The sequence below is a fragment of the Arachis ipaensis genome, chromosome B1, assembly GCF_059453495.1.
Source record: "Arachis ipaensis isolate K30076 ecotype BB chromosome B1, ASM5945349v1, whole genome shotgun sequence".
In the NCBI taxonomy this organism is placed as follows: domain Eukaryota; kingdom Viridiplantae; phylum Streptophyta; class Magnoliopsida; order Fabales; family Fabaceae; genus Arachis; species Arachis ipaensis.
The window spans coordinates 120,723,492-120,730,941 of NC_142436.1; positions in this window are offsets into that span (position 1 = coordinate 120,723,492).

The following is a 7,450-nucleotide window of genomic DNA, read 5'->3' on the forward strand; positions in this document are numbered from 1 at the left end:
CACTTGGAGCCACCACCATTCCAATACCAATACTCCCAAGAACCACAATTTTCTTATACACCACCTCAAGACTTTCACCAATATGAACCACCTTCCAACTACAATACCTTTTCCTCAAACAATGAACCCTCTCTTCCACCACCATCTTCATTGGACGAATCTCTCCAACCCCTAATGCAAGAACAACAAGAGCTTCTAACTCGTTGCCAAAAGCAAGGAGAATTCGTGGCTAGCTTGATCGAAGTGATGAGCCAATTGGCATCATTGTGCTCAACTATCCAAGACACCTTTATTGTTAAATGTGGAGGATTAGTTGAGGAGCACAATGAGAAGGAAAATTTGGAGTTTCAAGGTGGAGAAGAGGAGTTGAAGCAAGAAGTGCAACAAGAGAAGGAAGCCGAGATTGTTGGAGAAGAGGAAGAAGTGGTTGAAAATTTAGGAGATGTTGAATGCAAAGAGGAATCTCAAGTTGAAGAATCTTCTTCCATGGAGTTTAAAGGTGATGTTGAGGAGGATAGTGCACAACCTCCAAGGCATATTGTGAGTAAAGAATTGGAAGAAATGGTGCAAGCAACAAGTCCCCCTATCTATGATGATTCCGCATCAACATATGATCCTTTTGAGTTTGATGAATCATTTCCCATTGAATTTGAGATCGATGTTGAGGTAGATTTCACTCAACCTCCTATTTATGACTTGAGTGATGGGGAAGAGCTAGAAGACATTAGTAAAGAAGCATGTGAACTTGAGGAAGCTTGACAAGGGGTAAAGCTTGAAGAATCTTGCCAAGAGGTGGAAGCCCTTCAAAGAGGGTGGACGGGAGTAGAAATTACCCTATCAAGACCGTTGGAAGCATCTTTCCCTAGGTCACCATCATCTATTACATTATTCAAGTGGGTAAATCTCTCATCTCTTAGCTTTCTTATCCCACTTGAATATAGTTTGCTAGAGACGGATGGTCAACTTAGGATGCTTTGTGGGTTGAAGAGTAGAGGAGAGATGAGTAGTGGTTGGTATCATAACTCTCGGTTCATTATGGTTGAAAGCTCAAAGTTTAGGAGCAAGGATTGGTGTGCTACTCAATTGATAGGATCTAGGAGGATGTTTGGGTGTCTTCATGAGAATTCTAAGAATTTACCACTCGGAGGGAATTACCATGATCAACTTGAAGATGGTGTGAAAACAAAGTGTGGAATCCCGTATCACAAACCATTTCCATCAAGCACAAGCTACCTTGATGAGAGCTCCCCATAAGTCTAACTTAAGGACAATAAATAAAAGTGCTAGGTGGGAGAAACCCCACCATGGTAACATCTTTCACTTTTTCCTTTTGTAAATAGTGGTAAAATAAGTTTAATTTCAAATTTAATTTTGTTTGTTTGGTTTATTTAGTAGTCTAGTATGTTACATAAGGTTTTATGGTGTTTTGTTAGCTGTTGGGAGGTTTAGAATGCTTGGTTTGGTGCTAGAAATTGGAAAATTTTGAAAAACAGAGCACTCATCCACGCGTACGTGTCACCCATGCGTACGCGTGACCCCAAGAATTTCAACCCCTCACGCGTACGCCTTGCCCATGCGTACGCGTGACCCCCCAATTTTTTCAGGTGCAGCACAAAAACCAGAGAGTTGTGTGCGTAGTGTGCTGAAATTGTGCCTCTAGCACAATTTTGACCCACGTGTATGCATGACCCACACGTACGCGTCATCTTTCTCTCTCTGCACTATCACGCGTGTGCGTCGACGATGCGTAGCCGTCGAACCGGATTTCTGCCACTCACGCGTACGTGTGACCTGATGCGTACGCATGAACCCCTGCCCTGTTTCACCCACTTCTTTTCTTCCCTTCTCTCCATTTCTTTTCTTTTTTTCCTTCTCCTCTTCTCTTTCCCTCTTTCAACTACCATCTAACACTACCAATCAGCATCTATCACCATTTCTTCTAGTTAGTTGGTTAGTTAGTTATTTAGTTAGTTTGATTTATGTTTAATTTTTTGTTTTTCATTATAAATGTTGGATTATTAATCTTGTTTGCTATCTATTGCTGCCGATTACTGATAAGATGTTATTTTAACATCATTATTGTTAATATTCATTGTTGGATTCTTTATTGAGGTTACAAATTATTACTTGGTTTTGAACTCTTCATGCCTAACATTTTTGAATACCAATTACATGTGACATTGCCTTCAAAGCATTTTAAATCCTTTGAATTGCATGTTTTGGCCAGCATGTGATTTGAATTCATTATCTATGATGAGGCAATTTGTGTATTAGCGATGCATTTTTTTTGTTAGGTGATGATTGTTTTTGATTGACCCTTATTGACATCATCTATTTCATGCATTGAGATTTGTAGAATTGTGAAATTGGATCATGAGCTTACCTAGTGACATATTTTTGAGCTTTCCATGCTTTGTGGACCATGCTTGCTATGTGATTGATTTTCACTTCTATCTTCTTTTTCCTAAGTTTCATAGCACCCTTGTCTTCCACCATTATGTCACTTAGGTATTGCAAACAAACTTTAATGTGTCATTGTTTGATGTGTGAGCTCCATATTTCAATTGGTTCACTAAGTTTACTTGCACATCAATCAATGTCCACTCATTCAATTCACAATTTCTTGATTATTTGCTTGAGTGCTTTTATACTTCTTTACTACTTGTTGTTGGCTTTAACTTACAAGTTTTATTTAGAGTATCTCAAGCACACTAGAATGAGTGAAGTGCATGCTTCTTTTGTGTAATTGTGACATAGCTTTTTATGCTAGTGTGTGTATTCTAAACCGCGCGCAAACTTAGAACTTACACATTATTCTCCTTAATATCACAAATTGAGTCACTCACTTCATTTTAGTGATCTTTACCTCATTCCAACAATCTATGCTTCCTTGCTTGTGCATTTACCTGTCTCATTATATCTTATTTTCTATTTTTAGGATAAGTCATCATAAGCAAAAACGGAAGCAGAAGAAAGAACATGCAGCAACCGGTTGATCCACCAGCTGAAGGTGGCAATCTGGAAAGTTGCCGTATCCCCTTGCTCATCTTTGAATGCACCGAGGATGGTGCAACTTTTTAAGTGTGGGGAGGTCGTCCGACCGAATTGGCCATTTTTAGGTGACAAATTTCTAATCCCAACACTTTCGCATTTCATTTTTAAGTCTTTTAGGATTTCTAGTTGCATTTTCTTAGTTTGCATATATACATAATAAGCTTAGTCAAAATAATAAAATTTTCCAAGGAATTTATCTATAGGGCACCCCAATTGATTTGGAAAAAAAAATTTAGAACTTGCTTAAATTATATATTGTGGAACATGTTTTTGAGCTAAGAACACATAAGCATGTGAGTTTTGAGCCTAATTGTGTGGTTACATCATATAACTACTATCTTCCATTCTTGTGTGTATTATTCTCTTTCTATGATTACAATCTTGGATTTGTTTGATTCTTTATGTCCATTATTTCGTGTATGAATGAATTTATATGATTGAGGCCCTCATTTCAAATAGCTCACTTACCCAAATGGCCTTACCCTTTTATCTACCATTGTTAACCAATTTTGAGCCTATGTTAAAACCCCTTTTGTTCTTAATTTTAACACATTACAAGCCTTAAAGCAAAAAATAATAAATGTCATTTGTTTAGATCTTTGATTAGCTTAGGCTAGTGAGAGTTTTTATCATTTAATTATGGGAGAGTTGGGAACATTGGGTAGAGGTAAAAGTGTATTTTTATATTTTTATTGAAAATCTTGGGAATTTGGTACATACTCATGCATTAAATGTTTGAACCATATGCATTGATGTTCTTGTATATATTTTAGTTTGAAAAAAATGAGAAAAAGAAAAGAAAAATAAAAAGAAAAGAAAAAATAGAAAAAGAAAAAGAAGGAAAAAGGAACCAATAAAAAGGGGACAAAATTCCCCAAAGTAAAGTTCAATAAAAATCAATGCATATGTGTGGTGATAAAAAAAGAGAACGCATAAGTGTGTGGAAAAAGTGAAGAATGGGTAGTTAGGTTAGCTTTGAAATTGTATAGGTTGTCATAGGTTAGGAGGGAAGTTTAAGTTAATTAAATATTCAAATCCTAGTCCACCTAACCAAAATACAATCCTACCTTGACCCTAGCCCCATTACAACCCATGGATAAGTCCTCATGATATTTGTATGCATGCATTGAATAATTGTTGATTGTTAAATGGAAAACAAATCTTGGAAAGCATGATTAGAGGAGAATTGAGTGAATCAACCCTATACACTTGAGCGACTAAAGCAGATACACATCCGGTGAGGGTTCGATCGCTCAATTACATGTTTTCACCTATGATCATCTCTTTTCTTGCAAGTTTGTAAAATCTTTTCAATAACTCAATTCAATTGTGGGTTTGATTTAATTGCTATTGCTTTAGTCCTTAAGTTCATATATGTATTCTTGGGAATTGATTTATTTTGACCAAGTAGTTGCATTCATTTAGATAGATTGCATGTAGGTAGATTGCATATAGATAGTTTGCATTGAATATGTGTTGATACCCTTTATCTCTTTCTTAAGTTTAGCAATGAGGACATGCTTGGTTTAAGTGTGGGGAGGTTTGATAAACCCCAATTTTGTGGTTTATCTTGTGCTTAATTTAGGGGATTTTATCAACTTATCTCACATTTATTCAATGAAATAGTATGCTTTTGTAATTCTCCCTAAATTTGTGCTTAAGAGTGAAAACATGCTTTTTAGGCCTTAAAATAGCTAAATCTAATTCACTTTAATTCCATTCGATGCCTTGATATGTTTGTTGAGTGATTTCAAACTTATAAGGCAAGGATTGGATGAAAGAGGTGAAGAGAGCAGAGTGGAGAATTCGTGAAAAAATGAGGATTTGCTGAACTCAAGGCCACGCGCATGCGTCATCCACGCGTACGCATGAAGAGGAAATCAGCCAGCGACGCGTACGCGTGGTGAGGAGGAATTTCTCAAAGTGATGCGCACGCATCGACCACGCGCACGCGTGACGTTAGTCACGTGACCTCATAAAAGTGAATATGTTGGGGGCGATTTCTGAGCTTTTCCAGGCCCACATCCAACTCATTTCTAAGGCTATTTGATGCAGAATTCAAGATTGGACAAAAGGGGGAGTAATTAGATTAGGTTAGGATGATGCTTTAGGTAGTTTCTAGAGAGAGAAGCTCCCTCTTCTCTCTAGAATTAGGGTAGATCTCTTCTAGGTTTAGTCTTTAATTCTTGTTTATTCATCTAGTTTTCTTTGCAATTTCTTGTTCCTATATCTTTGTTCTCTTAAGTTTTCTTGTTAATTTCCCTTTTTATGTCACTTTTACATTGATGCACTCTTGTTGAATTTGGATTTTGTTAATTGCAATTTTATGTTTTCATGTCATTGATGTTTAATTGAGATTTTATTGTTATTTCCTTGCTTTGGGTAGTTGTAGAATTTATAGTTCTTGCAATTTTACCATGCTTTTATTTTATGCCTTCCAAGTGTTTGACAAAATGCTTGGTTGGATGTTAGAGTAGCTTTTTGAGCATTCTTGGCTTGGAAAGAGAAATTAGGCAATCTTGAGTCATTAATATTCAACTCATGTTGGTGATCTAGAGTTGTTAGTTAATATTGTTTTCATTGACTCTAATCTCTTGCTAATTCAATTAGTAAGTTGATTAGGACTTTTGGATTGAGATTAACTAGTCTTATTTGACTTTCTTCCTATGTTGAAGATAACATTGTACCTTCTTCCGATGTTGAAGATGACTTAATAGGATTAGCTCTTGTTAATCATTGTATGATAATTAATGGCTAGGATAGAAAGCCTATATTCTTAATTCTTGCCATGAATGTCTCTTCTTAGTATTTGTTACCTTTAATTGTTTGCTTTATTTTCTTGCCATTTAATTTCTTACACTTTTATCAACCCAACCCCTTGAAACTCATAACCAATAATTAGGCACTCGATTGTAATTCCTAGAGAGAACGATCCGGGACTAATACTCCCGGTTATCTTTATTGGGTTGGACTTGTGACAACCAAAATCTAAACTTTGATTGAGCATTACTTGTCGGTTTGGAACTATAATTGCAACGAAGTTATTTCCTCTAACTGAGAAGAAATTCCTAACCGACGGGTTTTACTCACATCACCTAGATATTTGTCTTGTGCACTCACATAAGAGATACCTAATACGTTGGTCAGGTCTTGTTTACTCTGCTGCGAAGTGTTTTTATTGAAGAAAACTGCAGATTCATTAAGGTGTATCGTCTGCCCACTGAGATCACCATAAAGTTGTAGAGTATTTATTAAGTTTGTACAGTTGAATTGGTTTACTTTACAGAAAAGAAGCGAGTCATCTGCAAATAGTAAATGATTAATAAAGGGGCATTACTGTTCAACCAAAGTTCCTGAAATAAGTTATTATGTTCTCCTTTATGGAGCAGAAAAGAAAGACCTTCTGCACATAGTAGAAATAGATAAGGGGAGAAGGGATCTCCTTGATGAAGCCCTATAAATGGTTTAAAATAATCAGTAGGAGTACTATCCATAACAATAGAATAAGAGATAGTAGACACACATTCTTTCATCCGATTAATCCATTTATCAGAAAAACCCAAATTTCTCATAACAAGCCACACAAAATTTTATTCCACTCTATCATAGGATTTACTCATGTCAATCTTTAAAGTTAAATCATAATCACAAAAGCTTTTAGATTTAAGAAAGTGCATGCATTCATGAGCTACCATAATGTTATCACTAATATATCGTCTTTGGATAAAAGCACTCTGATTATTACTAATGATTCTATTCATCAATGACTGGAGTCTGTGTACTAAGATTTTAGAGATAATTTTATAGAAAATCGTACTAAAAAAGATGATGGATCTAATGAATCATAAACATAGCATTTAGGATCTTAGGAATGAGATAAATTTGAGTATAATTAAAACTTTTGAGAATTTTGTTACTTCTAAAAAAGCTTTAATTTTCACCACTTTGCACACCTCTGACTTGATAATAACCCAATAGAATTGAAAAAATTTGGTTGTAAAGCCATCTTCTCCCGGGGCAACTTCTGGATTAATGAAAAAAACAACATTTTTGATTTCTTCATATGTTACCGGATTGGTCAGATTGCGGTTAGTCTCAGCTGACACTTTTTTCCGTAAATCACCTAGCACATCGGAGGGGTCTTAATTATCCCTTGCTGGAAACAACTCTTGAAAGTACCTCTGAGCCCTCGACCCTATGGATTCTGGTGTGATACACCATAGCCCATTCTCGTCTTCTAACCTCCATATCTTATTCTTTTTGTTTCTGATCTGATTATTGGAATGAAAAAATCTAGAGTTTTGATCCCCATAATGCAAGCACTTCACTCTAGATTTTTTCTTCCAAAACCTCTCTTCTTTAAGATAGTCTTTGGATAACTTATCCTCAATTTGTA